Source organism: Arachis ipaensis, chromosome B5 (genome assembly GCF_059453495.1).
Source record: "Arachis ipaensis isolate K30076 ecotype BB chromosome B5, ASM5945349v1, whole genome shotgun sequence".
Lineage (NCBI taxonomy): Eukaryota > Viridiplantae > Streptophyta > Magnoliopsida > Fabales > Fabaceae > Arachis > Arachis ipaensis.
This window is the reverse complement of record NC_142440.1, coordinates 37,316,989-37,334,211: the sequence shown is the minus strand read 5'-3', so window position 1 is coordinate 37,334,211 and position 17,223 is coordinate 37,316,989. Positions and strand designations below refer to the sequence as shown.

The 17,223-nt window shown below is 38.1% G+C and overlaps 1 non-coding gene across 1 annotated transcript; it reads left to right on the top strand.

The window, feature by feature from the left end:
* The first annotated feature begins 9,750 nt into the window (after positions 1–9,750).
* On the top strand, positions 9,751–9,854 carry LOC148563875 (small nucleolar RNA R71). Its single transcript, XR_015885338.1, has one exon. It is a non-coding gene; the product is annotated as a small nucleolar RNA R71 (small nucleolar RNA).
* Positions 9,855–17,223: the final 7,369 nt, after the last annotated feature.

Sequence of the window (17,223 nt, the reverse complement as noted above, 5' to 3'; positions counted from 1 at the left end):
ACTTGAAAGAAAATCAAATGCTTGTCCAAAAATTCTCAAAGTTCATACTCAAACAAGCGTGCATAATATTTATAGCAAGGACGAAAGAGAAAGTTAAACTCTTTTTAGAAAAGAAACTCCGAGGTAAAAATTTGCTTACAATTTGGTAAAAGGAAATAAGTGGTGCGTTACAAACGAACCGGTTTCCACTATACAAGGAAGCTTTTCAAAACCTCATTTAAAATAGTGCATGCCAACTTTAAATTAACTTCGTCAAAATTGAACAATGGTTTCAATCTCAATCAAGCAACAGAAAGTAAATTCCGTTTAATATTTCTTCAAAGAGAATTCAAAACTCCTTTAAAAAGTTCAAAACAAGACTCTAAAAGTGTTCTTGAAATCATCATCTCAGAAGAACCTTCAAGAAGTTTAAGATGTACTAAAAAGGAGTCAAACCTTGCAAGAAAGGATCTTAAGCCAAGATAGTTTAAACAAGATCCACTAGGCATGAGACATCAAACAAGTTTTAAATTGATCCAAAAGAATACAAAAGTCATAGAGATAAAAACTTAATAAAGAACGAGTCCGCTTATAAGAAGAAAGCTATAAGTCCAACATTTTCAAAAGAATCACAATGGCATAAACAATGTAGTATGCTAAACCAAACTTAACCCAAAAATAAATTAGGTAAAGTTTATCAAACGAACTCAACCGGGATAAAATCGAAAAATCCCCTTTCTTTCCAGAATTTTGAAAAATACCCCAAATACATAATCAATTGAAGATGGGCACTGGAGCTATAGTAGAATTACTAGAAAGTCAATTTACTTTTAAAGTAAGTGCAGTTCCGTAAACCAGTAAAAGTACAGGCGAGTTATTAGAAATAAATAGTTGTTCAATTGTATAAGAGTCTCCCTCTTCCTCTGCCTGGTTCGGCGACATCAGCAGCAAGACGGACTTGACGGAAAGCAGAACGGCGAGGCTGATCGTAGAAAGCGCGACGGCGAGGAGCGACCGCAGCAACCCAAGCCCCGCGAAGACTGCAGCGGACGCGGTTCTGGGCAGTGCATCAGCTTCTCCTTCTCCGGCATTTCTCCTGGACGACCGTGGCGGCGTGACCCTCTCCCTTCCGTGCCCGTTCCTCACTCTCTCATCCTCCCTGGTGTAACACGGCGGTGCGGCGGAAGTGACGCGCGCCAGTGCCGTCTTTACTCTCTTCTCAGATCGGCAGTCCCGTTCCCAATCTTCCCCCCTTGCTTTCTGCTTTTTCTTTCTTTCATAAAAGGAAATCTTGCATGCGTTGCTGTTGAGTCAAGGAAGGAGGGTTGGAGTGTGGCTGCTAAGGGCTAGGGGATCAGGGTTTCATTTTGGAGGCTAGGTCAATAGGTTGGTGGGGTGTGTGTGTGTAAATTAGGGTTAGGGGTGATATAGTAATTTCACATAAAATTGGGAATAATATAGTAATTAAAATCCAATTTAAACCTGATGCGCATAAACTAGTTATGCTACGATTTAGGAAATTGCACGATCGGCAAAATTCCTTCCGGCAAGTGCACCGGTTATCGTCAAGTAAAAACTCACAATAGAGTGAGGTCGAATCCCACAAGAATTGGTTGAGTGAGCAATTCGGATTAGAAGTGTGTTCTAGTTGAGCGGAATCAAGATTTAGATGAGAATTGCGGAATGTAAAATTGGCGGGAAAAGTAAATGACAAGAAATTTAAATGGCGGAATCTTAAATTGCATGAAGTAAAGAGCAGAAGCTAGATTGCTGAAATTAAAAGGGAATGGGGGTGATTGCATGAATGTAATTGCAGAATGTAAAGAGAAAGTGGAAATCAGAAATGGGAAATTCATTGGGTTATAGGAGATATTGAGATCTCCGAATCAAAACATGTTTATCTCTTCCTCAACCAATGCGTTCATTGAATTTTGCTTGGCAATCTTATATGATTGGATCCCAATCCCTTGGCTCACCAATTCTCTCTAAAAACAAACAAATTCCCAATCCCTTGGTTTAAATGTTCATAAGAAGAGATGATGCTCGATCACTGATTATACCACACAGTTTCATGAACCACAATTTGGTAGGATTACATGTCACAATATCCATCCAAACCCCAATCCAGTTCACTGTGAGAAAGCTTCTCTAGCATGAATCCTCCATTCCTTTCCCAAGGTTCCGAAGGATTCCAATTATGGGTAGTTTCTTTCCCAAGACAACTACCCAATGGAATTAGATCGAGAAGCTTTCTAACAAAATTCAAGAGAAAAGATTGAAGAAGAAGATAAAACTATTATTGATTCATTGAATTACAATAGAGCTCCCTAACCCAATGAAAGGGGTTTAGTGAGTCATAGCTCTGAATTCAATTACAAAGATATGAAAACTAGCTAAAAATGCAAAAGTAAAAGTCCTTCCTAACTTAAATTCTATCCTATTTATACACTTTCTATATTGAGCTTCTGTTGTGTTTCTTGGGCTTTGAGGCCTCTCCCTGCTTTCCTTTTGCCTTGGGTTTATGATCCATAATCTTGATGAGGCTGTTGATCCAAATTCTGTAACATTCATTGAGCCAACTTAGTGATAATCAAATAATAATACATGACTCAACAAATTGAAATTTCAGACTCATCAATCCTTCAGGCCCAATCCCATAAACCATGATATTCAATTGGATTTCATGCCAGAGTAAGTTTAAGTTAATGTTTGTGCTCAAAGACTAACTTAAACCGCAATATTTTTGGCCCAGAAACCTTTTCCAAGAGTGGCGTTTAAGTTGCAGTTTAAGCTTAAACTGCAGCTTAAACGCCAGACACTTCCAGTGAAGCCTTTTGTAGAAGCACGTTTAAGCTTCAGTTTAAGGTTAAACTGAAGCTTAAACGTGGGAATGGAAGAAGGCAGCCCTGGAGAGTCATGTAGTCGAACACGTTTAAGCTTCAGTTTAAGGTTAAACTGAAGCTTAAACGTGGAGATAGGAAGGGCAGCCCTGGAGGTCGAACACGTTTAAGCTCCAGTTTAAGGTTAAACTGGAGCTTAAACGTGGAAGAGGAGAAAGCCATCCTGGAGGTCGAACACGTTTAAGCTCCAGTTTAAGGTTAAACTGGAGCTTAAACGTGGAAGAGGAGAAAGCCATCCTGGAGGTCGAACACGTTTAAGCTCCAGTTTAAGGTTAAACTGGAGCTTAAACGTGGAAGAGGAGAAAGGTAGCCCTAGAGGTGTCGAACACGTTTAAGCTCCAGTTTAAGGCTAAACTGGAGCTTAAACGTGGAAATGGAGAAAGCAACCCTGGAGGAGAAACTTGGTCGAACACGTTTAAGCTCCAGTTTAAGGTCAAACTGGAGCTTAAACGTGGAAATGGCTCCCTGGTGCTTTTCCCCTTTCTGGCGTTTAACCTCCAGTTTAAGGTTAAACTGGAGGTTAAACGTGGAACTGCCCCCCTTGGTGCTCTTCTCACTTCTGGCGTTTAACCTCCAGTTTAAGGTCAAACTGGAGGTTAAACGTGGACATGCTTCTTTGGTGAGACTTCCATTCTGGCGTTTAACCTCCAGTTTAAGGTTAAACTGGAGGTTAAACTTCAATTCCAGCATTTCTTAGCCTTCATGATTCTGGCGTTTAAGCTCCAGTTTAGGCTTAAACTGGAACTTAAACTCCACATGTGATATTCAAGCTTCCTTTATTGATTTTGTTGCTTCCTTGCTTAGCCTCTTCTTCCCTGAAATCATCCAAACAATTGCATCAAAGTCTTGCAAAATTTCATGAGAAATCTTCCATTCATAGCATTCAAGTAATATAACTAAAAACTCATGGAATTTGCATCAAAATCATACTGTTTGGATGGTTCATTGCTTTGTTATTCATTTAACCATTCTTGGTTACTTTAAGCTCAAGAAAATGCATAAAACAACTAAAACTAACAGAAAAATGCTAGTGAAACTAGCCTAAGATGCCTTGGCATCACAACACCAAACTTAATACTTGCTTGTCCCTAAGCAAGTCCTGAGTTATTTGAGAAGAAAGTATGAAACAGAAGGCAATTACATTGGCTATATTAGTAAGCATTTGAAGTTCATCAGAAGGGTTTTATGCAGAAAGTTGCAGCATCACTTTTTCATTCTTATCAGGTAAGATTATCACTTTTTCATTGCATCCATCAAACACTGCTATGGCCTCTTGTTATTCTTATGTCCTTGGCACTTTTTTTTTTCTTTGTTTTTCTTTTCTTTTTCTTAGAGCTCCTTTGCTCCTTGTTTGCTTGGTGTCATGTGTTGCACAAGCCTTTGGCATTTTCTTTTTCTTATCAGTGCACTACACATATCCACTCCAGGCATTTTAGTTCACATTTCTTCTTGAGGCATTGGTGCCCAGCACCTCTTTGTGTGACTAAATGTTTTGTATTTAGGTTGCTCTTGATAATGGACTTTTGGTTGATAATCCCGGGTTAGTTAACCCAAGTTACCAAGTGTTGAAACACTCCTCAGAACCTATTCATCCAAGCATATCCTTAATACATAAACACCACAGGCATTTGTCTCAGAAGTTCAAACCATTGGTGCCTAGCTTATTTTCTCAATTTTCTTGCTTTTTGGTTGCCCTTTTTCAGTGGCTTTTTCTTCTTCTTTTTCTTTCTTTTTCATGGCCAAAGACATTTATTCATCAAGATCCATAGACAGTTTTCAATTTCTACACAAAAAATGATAATTCTACACTCTAATTCCAGTGATCTGACTAAACAATCAAGCATGCATACCACCACTTAATTCTACTTGATTTGTCACTAATTGAGCCAAGTTACTTTTGTTCAAACTTTTCTTTTATTTTTGGAAACAGAACAAGCATGGCAAGCACTTGTTTAAGAAGGTGAAGTTATATCCAAACATCTAGGCATTCACTTTATTCAAAGCAATAAATAGACACTCATACTAAAAAAAAAAAAAAAAACTCCACATAACACTTAAATGACTTATGATGAAAGAAAGCTCATAAAGACAATTCACCAATTATCATTTGATTATTAAGGAACGAGACCACCTCTTATTCATTGCTTGGTTCTTCTTAATTCTTGGGATCCTGCTTCTTCTTGCTTCCTGCCTCTTTTTGACCACTTGTGCTTCCTTTGTCTTTTCTTATGAGCTTTTTCCAGAATCCAGCCTTTTTCATCGTTTCTTCCACTCCTTTTTCAAGGATCATTGCCTTGTTTATTTCTCCTTCTTTCCTCCCTTTGAAATACTCATCAAAAGCTGGGAATGCTGGATCCATCTTGTGTAGATGTTCCCCTATGTAGTTAAGCTTGATTTGCGAACTGATGTTGTAATCAGCTTGGACTGAGTATCTTGCATTCTGTAAAGTGGTGGCTTCCTTGATTGCCAAGACATTGGCATCTTGGTGTTGGCATATGTGGCTGAAGGATTCCTGTAAGTGTAAATTCTGTTCCCTTTGCAGATCGAAGAATCTTGATTCAAAGTTCCTTTGCATATCCATCATTTTTAGGTGAAAGTCCTCTTGTCTCTCCTGAGACCTCATGTATTGTTGAGACATTCCTTCCATGATTTCCTGCATTCTGCTCATATCCATGGGGTCTCTGGGAATTCGTTGTCTTCTTTCTGGAATTGCTTGCTCTTCTTGCTCTTCTTCTCTGTCTTCTCCTTCCTGTCCTTCTTGTTCTGCTTCTTGCTCGGCTTCCGCTTGTTGCCCTTCTTCATTTCTTCTCCTTGTATGTCTTGGAGCAGTTGGGCCAAGAGTCATTCTGTACGCAGTTATGGCCAATCCAGGATATAGCCAATTAGGTCTTTCATCTTCAAGTGGTACTTGGGCATCGATGCATAGTCTAATGATGGTGCTAGGGAAGTGGAGCCAGGATTCAGGGTCACTTTTCTCACTAAACTCTTGTATCTGTTCAGCAATGAGTTTATGAACTTTGATCTCCCCTCCCACCATAATGCAATGTAGCAAGATGGCTCTTTTAGGGACTATTTCTGAAGAGTTTGCAGTGGGTAGGATGGATCTCCTAACTATTGCATACCACCCTTTAGCTTCAGGTGTTAAGTCTCCCCTTCTCAAGACCCTTGGAGCCCCTCTTGTTTTTCTCACCCATTCAGCTCTGATGGCACAAAGATCTTCAGCAATAGTCGTGTAGTCAGGTTCTCCTATCATTCTTTCCTCATAACTTGCTTGGCTGAAATGTATGTTTTTCAGGCCAAGAGTTTTCATGATTGCCTTGGGGCTGAAGTCAACTTCCACCCCTCTCACATAGCTTTTGTATGTGGGTTTCTTGGTTGAGTCTTCCCTCACTGCATTTGCATAGAACTCCTTCACCAAGTTGATGTTGATTTTAGTGATTGGCTTAGTCAGGAGCTCCCACTTCCTCTTTTTGATCTTCTCCCAAACACCTGGGAACTCATCCTTTTCAAGATCAAAGGGAACCTCAGCTAGTACCCTTTTAGGTCTCATCCATTCGGCTTGAATCTCATGGAAAACTGATTTGTATCTCCTTGCATCGAATTCCCTGTTCTCCTCCATTGGTTGCTTGTCTTTTCTTCTTTTGTGGCTAGATGAAGCTGCCATTGGTTCTTTAGTTTTGGGGTAAGTGACAAGCTAAAGTTGACAAGGTGAAGCAAGAAGTGTTGTTGGAAATGTGGGGAGGTTGTTTTCGGCAAGAGATAGTTTGTGCTATGATGAAGAAAATGTGCATGAAGGAGATTTGGTGGTGTTGAACTCGTTCCCCAAGTGGTTCTTTATAGGGCCCTTAAGTGAAAAATGGACGGCTAGGGTGGTTTGTGAAGGGTGGCTTGATGGTAAATATATGAATTAGGGAGAAGGACGAATTGCTTTTCATTTTCTTGGAAGTATTCTGGGTGCATTAGGTTGTACATGTAGCAATCTTTTCTTGCAGAACTTCCTTTTCCCATGTGTTAGCTTCAAAGACTTGTGAACTTTCTTTTTGACCAAGCACCGTACCTCCCTTTGTCTTTTTCCTCCATTTTTGTCTTTTCTTTTGTACCTGCACAAACAAACAAGTTTGCTATCATTTTTCGGTCCATGTGAATGATGAATAGTACTTGCACATGTAAATCAATGATTGACTTCATGAGCTTATAGCCGTGACTTTTGTATGTATGCACACTTATTATTGGACACCAAACTTAGTGTTTGGTAAAGTCTCCTAATGACATGAAATCCATATTGGTTGTCCTTAATGAATGTGCATAATTCTAATAAATCATAGTCACTTTGGCTCTTTGATTCTAAACAAAGTTACTACCCTAAGTAATTGAAACCAAAGTATTAAAACATGCGAATGGTTTACTTGTCATGAATTTCGAAACCCAGAGGAACTTCTTGCTTTTCATGAACCGTGTTCAAAGAGGAACACCAAACTTAATGTTTGGTTGTGCTCTTTGCATGAAAAATTGAATGCATTTTGAATAAAGTTTGGGTGCCTTCAGGCACACCAAACTTAGAGACAAATTGTATTTTTCATGCAATATTTAGTGCACTCTTTCAGCAATTGTCCTGGGGATTCAAGTTCATGCATAAGAAACCATGCTTTATTAGATGCAAAACAAAATAATAAAGTGTAAGGATATTAAAAACATGGGTTGCCTCCCATGAAGCGCTTCTTTAACGTCACTAGCTTGACGGTTGTCCCTTGTTAGGGTGGATTGTAGTGCTTGACGTCTTCTCCTCTCACTATGCAAACGTCCCCACTTGATTCCTTCATGACCTCTAAATGTTCCATAGAAAGAACTTTCCTGATTGTGAACACTTGAGGGAGCTGGGAAGGAATGGTTTTGAGGCCAGGTGGAATTGGCAGATAATGACTTGATATCACTTTATCTCCCGGAGAAAAACCTTCAGTGGGAATTTTTTTTGTTTCTCCACCCTCTTGGCAATCTCCCTATCACTCTTCCCTTTCTCTTGAGGATTTCTTCATTGACCCTTATGTCAGGAGGATCCTTCTGATCTGTTTCCATTGATTCTTGTGGCTTTAACTCTTGCAACTCTTGTTTGCCTTCCAAGGACTGTTTTAGAGTTTCAGCTGCTGGATTACTTTCCTCCAAACACAGATGGCTACTATTATCCTTAGGCTTTTCAGGTTCTGGTTCAGGCTCAGATGCAGGTTTGAAAACTTTGAAAATGAGCTGTTCATCATGTATTCTCAGAATTAGCTCTCCTTGTTCTACATCTATGAGCGCTCTAGTAGTGGCTAGAAATGGTCTGCCCAGAATGATAGGGTGTAAGTAGCTTTCCTCCATGTCCAAAATGACAAAGTCTGTGGGGAAGTAATAATCTCCCACTTTCACCAGCACATTCTCAACTACCCCTTCAGCTTGCTTCTGAGTTTTGTTAGCCAGTTGTATGATTACATCAGTGGATCTCACCTCATTCAGTTGTAGCCTCTTCATAAGAGTTAGAGGCATCACATTTATGCTAGCTCCTAGATCACAGAATCCTCTGTCAATTTTTGTTTCTCCTATGATGCAAGGAATATGAAAACTTCCTGGGTCTGTTTTCTTAGAGACTGTGTCTTTCTTGATCAGAGCACTGCATTCTTTGTTCATTGTTACCGTTTGTCCTCCCTTCAAAACTCTTTTCTTGCTCAACAATTCCTTTAAATACTTGATGTGTGTAGGCATTTGATGGAGAATCTCAAGAAAGGGAATATTGATATGGAGAGACTTAAATGTCTCTAAAAACCTTGAATAGGTTTTCCCTTTTTCACCTCCTCCTAACCTCTGAGGAAATGGTGCTTTTGGTTGGTATATTTCCAGCATGCCTTTTTGCAGTTCCTTGGCTTGCTCAGTTCCACTTTCCTGCTTAACTTCTTCCACACCTTCCTTCAAGATTTCTGGATCCTGCTCTGAGGGCCTGATTCCTTCTTCTTCTGAAACTTCCTTCAATATGGTGATGGCCTTGCATTCTTCCCATCTCACTCTCTTTTGTTCCCCTTTAGGATTCTTTTCTGTGTCACTAGGGAACACTGCAGTTGATTTGGCGGCCTGTTGAGATAGCTCTCCTACTTGAGACTCCATCCTCTTGAGTTTTTCACCATGGTTTCTTAAGGTAGCTCTCACATCATCCCTGAAGCTTTTCAATTCGGTTATGTCTTGATTCATGGTTGCCATCATTCCTTCTATCCGGTTTAATTGATCTTGAAATTGTTGGTTCGGATTAAGTTGGGTAGGTTGATTATTTTGGCCATGATATGATGGTTGGGAGTAAGTGTTTTGTGTGGCTTGGTATGATCTTTGGTTGGAGTTTTGGTATGTGGAATTGTTATGTTGGTTGTGGTTGTAAGGTTTGTGGTTTTGTGGTTGGGTTTGTTGGTTCCCCCACCCAAAGTTTGGGTGATTTTTCCATCCTGGGTTGTAAGTGTTGGAATGTGGATCATATGATTGCCTTTGTTGGTTTCCCACATAGTTGGCCTCTTCCCAATCACCTCCTTCAATGCTTACTTCCTCTTGATCTTGTGTGTGTATTGCAGCCACTTGCTTTGTTTCTAATTGCCTGGTAAGCTCTGCTAGTTGCTTGGCAAACACCTTGTTTTGGGCTAGAATTGTATCAACATGGTTCAGCTCCATGACTCCCTTAGTGTTGTGCCTCTCTGATGCATAGTAGTACTCATTCTCAGCCACTGTCTCAATCACTTCAATGGCTTCTTCCACAGTCTTTTTCCTGTTCAATGAACCTCCTGATGAATGGTCTACAGCCTTCCTTGATTCATAAGAGAGTCCATCATAGAAAATATGCAATTGCACCCAATCATGGAACATGTCTGGTGGGCATTTCCTTGTCAAATCCTTGAATCTCTCCCATGCCTCGTAGAGAGTTTCACCATCTTGTTGTCTAAACGTCTGAACCTCAGATCGAAGCCTATTGACCTTTTGTGGGGGGTAGAAACGTGCCAGAAACTTGCTTTCCACCTCATCCCAGGTTGTTAGGCTCCCCCTTAGGAATGATTCCAGCCACTTAGCTGCCTTGTCCCGAAGTGAAAATGGAAACAAAAGCAGTTTATATGCATCTTCCTGGACTCCATTGGACTTCACAGTGTCACAAATTCTCAGGAATTTTGTGAGATGTTGGTTTGGGTCTTCATTAGCACTTCCACCAAATGAACAATGATTCTCCACAAGTGATATTAGCTGTGGTTTGAGCTCAAAATTGTTGGCCTGAATGGGTGGTTTCTGGATGCTGCTACCACAATTCCCAGAGGTTGGGTTTATGTATGAACTAAGAACCCTCCTCTCAGGAATGGCATTGTTTCCATCAGCTCTCTCATGGTTGTGAACTTCTCTATCCATGTTGAGATCTAAAGCTTCCTCAAAATTGTCCTCAGATTCTCCTTCAGATTCCTCTTCTCCCAGTACTCTCTTCCCTCTTGCTTCCCTTCTCAGTCTATGAAGGGTCCTCTCTGGTTCGGTATATGGAGGAGTTGATGTCTCTCCTCTCCTACCTGTCATACAAGAACACAGCACAGGCAACAAACAAGTGAAATACTCTTGGTTAATGGAAGAGTATGGTTAGAGCAATTGAGGAATTAATTCAAACAGTTAGTGAGTCAGTGAGTTAGTTGCTTGAATTTAAAGGCATAAAGAAAGAAAGCATGTAACCGAGTGCAGAAATTAAAATTCAACAAGTAACTTGAACAGAATTAACAAAGCAAGAAAAATTGCTCAATCTAGTTAACTTCCAATTTGAGAATTGTCAATCGAAAACCAATCCCCGGCAACGGCGCCATAAACTTGATGCGCATAAACTAGTTATGCTATGATTTAGGAAATTGCACGATCGGCAAAATTCCTTCCGGCAAGTGCACCGGTTATCGTCAAGTAAAAACTCACAATAGAGTGAGGTCGAATCCCACAAGGATTGGTTGAGTGAGCAATTCGGATTAGAAGTGTGTTCTAGTTGAGCGGAATCAAGATTTAGATGAGAATTGCAGAATGTAAAATTGGCGGGAAAAGTAAATGACAAGAAATTTAAATGGCGGAATCTTAAATTGCATGAAGTAAAGAGCAGAAGCTAGATTGCTGAAATTAAAAGGGAATGGGGGTGATTGCATGAATGTAATTGCAGAATGTAAAGAGAAAGTGGAAATCAGAAATGGGGAATTCATTGGGTTATAGGAGATATTGAGATCTCCGAATCAAAACATGTTTATCTCTTCCTCAACCAATGCGTTCATTGAATTTTGCTTGGCAATCTTATATGATTGGATCCCAATCCCTTGGCTCACCAATTCTCTCTAAAAACAAACAAATTCCCAATCCCTTGGTTTAAATGTTCATAAGAAGAGATGATGCTCGATCACTGATTATACCACACAGTTTCATGAACCACAATTTGGTAGGATTACATGTCACAATATCCATCCAAACCCCAATCCAGTTCACTGTGAGAAAGCTTCTCTAGCATGAATCCTCCATTCCTTTCCCAAGGTTCCGAAGGATTCCAATTATGGGTAGTTTCTTTCCCAAGACAACTACCCAATGGAATTAGATCGAGAAGCTTTCTAACAAAATTCAAGAGAAAAGATTGAAGAAGAAGATAAAACTATTATTGATTCATTGAATTACAATAGAGCTCCCTAACCCAATGAAAGGGGTTTAGTGAGTCATAGCTCTGAATTCAATTACAAAGATATGAAAACTAGCTAAAAATGCAAAAGTAAAAGTCCTTCCTAACTTAAATTCTATCCTATTTATACACTTTCTATATTGAGCTTCTGTTGTGTTTCTTGGGCTTTGAGGCCTCTCCCTGCTTTCCTTTTGCCTTGGGTTTATGATCCATAATCTTGATGAGGCTGTTGATCCAAATTCTGTAACATTCATTGAGCCAACTTAGTGATAATCAAATAATAATACATGACTCAACAAATTGAAATTTCAGACTCATCAATCCTTCAGGCCCAATCCCATAAACCATGATATTCAATTGGATTTCATGCCAGAGTAAGTTTAAGTTAATGTTTGTGCTCAAAGACTAACTTAAACCGCAATATTTTTGGCCCAGAAACCTTTTCCAAGAGTGGCGTTTAAGTTGCAGTTTAAGCTTAAACTGCAGCTTAAACGCCAGACACTTCCAGTGAAGCCTTTTGTAGAAGCACGTTTAAGCTTCAGTTTAAGGTTAAACTGAAGCTTAAACGTGGGAATGGAAGAAGGCAGCCTTGGAGAGTCATGTAGTCGAACACGTTTAAGCTTCAGTTTAAGGTTAAACTGAAGCTTAAACGTGGAGATAGGAAGGGCAGCCCTGGAGGTCGAACACGTTTAAGCTCCAGTTTAAGGTTAAACTGGAGCTTAAACGTGGAAGAGGAGAAAGCCATCCTGGAGGTCGAACACGTTTAAGCTCCAGTTTAAGGTTAAACTGGAGCTTAAACGTGGAAGAGGAGAAAGCCATCCTGGAGGTCGAACACGTTTAAGCTCCAGTTTAAGGTTAAACTGAAGCTTAAACGTGGAAGAGGAGAAAGGTAGCCCTGGAGGTGTCGAACACGTTTAAGCTCCAGTTTAAGGCTAAACTGGAGCTTAAACGTGGAAATGGAGAAAGCAACCCTGGAGGAGAAACTTGGTCGAACACGTTTAAGCTCCAGTTTAAGGTCAAACTGGAGCTTAAACGTGGAAATGGCTCCCTGGTGCTTTTCCCCTTTCTGGCGTTTAACCTCCAGTTTAAGGTTAAACTGGAGGTTAAACGTGGAACTGCCCCCCTTGGTGCTCTTCTCACTTCTGGCGTTTAACCTCCAGTTTAAGGTCAAACTGGAGGTTAAACGTGGACATGCTTCTTTGGTGAGACTTCCATTCTGGCGTTTAACCTCCAGTTTAAGGTTAAACTGGAGGTTAAACTTCAATTCCAGCATTTCTTAGCCTTCATGATTCTGGCGTTTAAGCTCCAGTTTAGGCTTAAACTGGAACTTAAACTCCACATGTGATATTCAAGCTTCCTTTATTGATTTTGTTGCTTCCTTGCTTAGCCTCTTCTTCCCTGAAATCATCCAAACAATTGCATCAAAGTCTTGCAAAATTTCATGAGAAATCTTCCATTCATAGCATTCAAGTAATATAACTAAAAACTCATGGAATTTGCATCAAAATCATACTGTTTGGATGGTTCATTGCTTTGTTATTCATTTAACCATTCTTGGTTACTTTAAGCTCAAGAAAATGCATAAAACAACTAAAACTAACAGAAAAATGCTAGTGAAACTAGCCTAAGATGCCTTGGCATCAAAACCCAACAATAATATCTATAAAAATGCTATTTGCTCATCAATTGCACCAATTATTTTCAATAAAATGTCCAAATCAAATAATTAGGAATAATATAATTAAATGATTTATTTTCCAAAGTAGCAGTGTTAGTATTTAAAATATTAATTATTTAATCCGAATCATATATAAAATTCGTATTATTTCATAACTGCCAACTTTATAATTTAAATATATAAAATAATCTAATAATTATAAAATTGGATAGTAATCATAACTTATTTCAAATTCAATAAATCAAAACTTGCTTAAATTTTCTTTAATAAGGAAATTTCTGAAATTAAAGCTACAGAAACACTGAATTTGAAATTAGCTAATGATAGCCCTTTTTCAAAGGTTTTGGATCTTACACTACTGACTTGTGTATGTGGAAGCGCTAACGGGTTATCGTAGACAATATGAAAATTATAGGTAGCGCGAATCATATGTTTTAGGAACGTTAGGAGTTAATTCTCGAGGTTGCTCCATTACTCATCTTATTCTTTTATGCTTTGCTTTGAAATTCCTGTATAGGTTTTTTTTCTTGAAAGGCAAACTGATTATTTTTCCAAGCTTGTTCTTTTGTTCATATGCAGTATCGATTGATTTTAACTGCATGTTTCAGTTTAAATTCCTTGGACCTTTGCCCTGTGTTATTTAAAGTTCCCCTTCTTGACTTGTGTATTTTTTATGCCACCTTGAACTCGTTTGACGCATCAAAGCAATTGGAATATTTGAGAATTTGCTATTGTTTGAATTCCTTCCTTGTGAGTTTCATATTCTTTTGGATCATCTATAAACTTGTTTGATGTGACTTGCTTTGTAAGTCCTGTCTGAATTCCCTTGATTTGAGTTTCTTTTCTGAAATGTGAATCGATTTTCTTCTTAGTACATCTCAATATTCCTGAACATTCTCATGAGGTTGTGACTCCAAAATATCCTCTCAAAGCATCGTTTTAAACCTTTTAAAGAAGTTTCGGATTATTCTTGTGCAAGATTGTCCTTAACTTTGCATTTCTTTGCTTGAACTCGTTTTGGCGTGATACATGATCCCTTGTGGTCTGTTTCTGAATCTTATTGTTCAGATTCTTCTCAAAGAAAATTTTGATTCAATTTTTCACTTACTTGACTATATCCACAACTATTCCTTCAAATTTTAATAAAATTGTTTCTAATTCAGCAGTGATGAATCGGATTTTCCGCTAGTAAAGAATTTCACAAATAAATTCTCATTGCAAGAATAGTTTCTAAACTAGCAAAGAATCCTTTCGTACAAAAGTTTGGTTGTCACAAGTAACAAAACCCCTAAAAAGTAATAACCGAAGTATTTAAATCTCGGGTCGTCTCTCAAGAAATTGCATGGAGGTGTATTTATTATTGGTTATGAGTTTTCTGAGAAATTTTGGAATGAGGAATGGGAAAATAAATAATTATAAATTAAAGCAATTAACAAGAGATTTATGTAATTAAAATAAAAAGCCTTGACTGGGAGGATGATTAATTGGAAGTTCTATCCTTGTTGGATTTTCTCAAGTGTAGTATCAAAAGGTTGTTAATTTCACTTAGTTAACCCTTACTAAATAAAGGAAAGTCAAGTGATTGAGCTAACTCTTATTCGCAAATCCTAATCCTCTCCCTTGGGAAGGACTAGCATTAGTAAATAGAGAATTAGCCAACAACTTCCAATTTAACTAATCACTTAAGAATTCCAACTCAAGTGTCTCCTTTTAATCAACCCCCATGTCAAGTTGGGAGTCTACTCCATCAACATGGATACCATCTTCGTTGTTGGGAGAAGGGAGTAGAAAATAGACATGATAATCAAATTAATTGGAATGGAAGTGAGAATAATCAACGGATAAAAAAATTAAATAGAAAAGTATCTTTTGCATTAATAAATTCTAAAAACAATCCAATTGTAACTCTCAATAAAGATTAAGGATATGAAAGAGTAAGGGAAAAAGAAAACAAACTAGAATGATAAAGACTTCACGGAGGTAGTAACTCTTTGTAATGTAATATCCAACTCAAAAGCATAAAACTAGGAATCCTAAATCCTAGAGAGAGGAGAGAGCCTCTCTCTCTAAAAGCTAGATCTAAAAACCTAAAATTATGTACATGAAAGTTGTGTTAATGAATGAATGGATTCCCCCACTTTATAGCCTCTAATCTATGTTTTCTGGGCCAAAAACTGGGTCAGAAATAGCCCAGAAATTGCCCCCAGTGATTTCTGATACGTGCAGCACGCGGCAAAGTGACGCGTACGCGTGGATTGAATTTTCTCCAGGTCACGCGTGCGCGTAATCCACACGTGCGAATCACCTATCTTTGGGGCAGCTATGACAAATTATATATCATTACGAAGCCCCAGTTGTTAGCTTTCCAACACAACTAGAACTGCCTCATTTGGACCTCTGTAGCTCAAGTTATGATCGATTGAGTGCCAAGAGGTCAGGATTGACAGCTTTTCAGTTCCTTCAGCTTCTTGTATTCCTTCCACTTTTTCATGCTTCCTTTCCATCCTCTAAGCCATTCCTACCCTATAAACCTTGAAATCACTTAACACACATATCACGGCATTGAATGGTGATAAGAGAGGATTAAACATAGCAAATTTAAGACCAAAGAAGCATGTTTTCAATCATAGCACAAAAGTAGGAAGGAAAATGTAAAATCATGCGAATTATATGAATAAGTGTGAGTTTAGTAGATAAAATCCACTCAATTAAGCACAAGATATACCATGAAATAGTGGTGCATCAAATCTCCGCACACTTAAACATTAGCATGTCCTCATGCTAAGCTCAAGAGAGACTATAAAGAGTGAAGGCGAAATGGTGGAACTTATGCAATGCAATACAACTTATGAATGTGAATGCAACTAAATGCAAAAGTACTTCTACCTACTTGGTTAAAAGTAAACAAATTCTCTAAGACAAATATGAATCAAATTTCACTAATCCAAATCATATAGTAAAGACAAGTAAACCTGTAAGAAGATAGCTTATGAAAGCAAGGAACATAGAATCAAGCATTGAACCCTCACTGGTAGTGTATATGCACTCTAATCTCTCAAGTGTCTTGGGTTGATCACTCTACTCTTCTCTAATCATATTTTCTAAAACTTTGTTCTTCATCTAACCAATCAACAAATATTTAGTATACCAGTGCAAACATCATGAGGTCTTTTCAAGATGTAATGGGGCTAAGGTAATGGTGAGGATATATGTATGGCCAAGTGAGCTATAATATGAATCTTTGATTAACCTAAGTTGGCACTTAACATACATACACATTCTATGTAATTCTAAAATCATGCCTAGCTACCCAAAATTCCCACTTTTGTATATTTCACATACTCATGCATCAACTTTTCTTTAATTTTTATCACATATGCATTGATCTTTTATTAAACTTAGCATTGGGGTAATTTTGTCCCCTTATTTATTTATTTATTTATGCTGGAAATATATATATATTTTTATTTATTATTTTTTTCTTATTTTTTTCTTTTTCTCTCTTTTTTTTGATTAAAAATATAAAAGTAAACATAACATATCAATGCACATGGATTTTTAATTTTTCTGGTCTCACATGAGTAGGTACCCAAATTTTCAATATTTGAATAAAGTAGAAACATAACACATTCCCTTATTAACCCATGTTCCCACAATTTTCCCATACTTAGTTAACACACAATCTCTATCTTAAGCTAATCAAAGATTCAATTGAGGTAATTAATTATTTTTCTGCTTAAGGCTAGTGATGTGGTAAAATATAGAACAAATGGGGATTAAAAGGCTCAAAGTGGCTAACAAAGGTAATTAAAAGGGTAGGCTATTTCGGATAAGTGAGCAAAAACAAGTAATGGCCTCAATCATATGCATGCATATAACACATTAAATATTGGACATATAGAATGAAATAAAATATAGATTACAATTATAGAGAAGAAAACACACAAGATTAAAATGTTATGGTTAAATAGTGTAACCATGTAATTAAG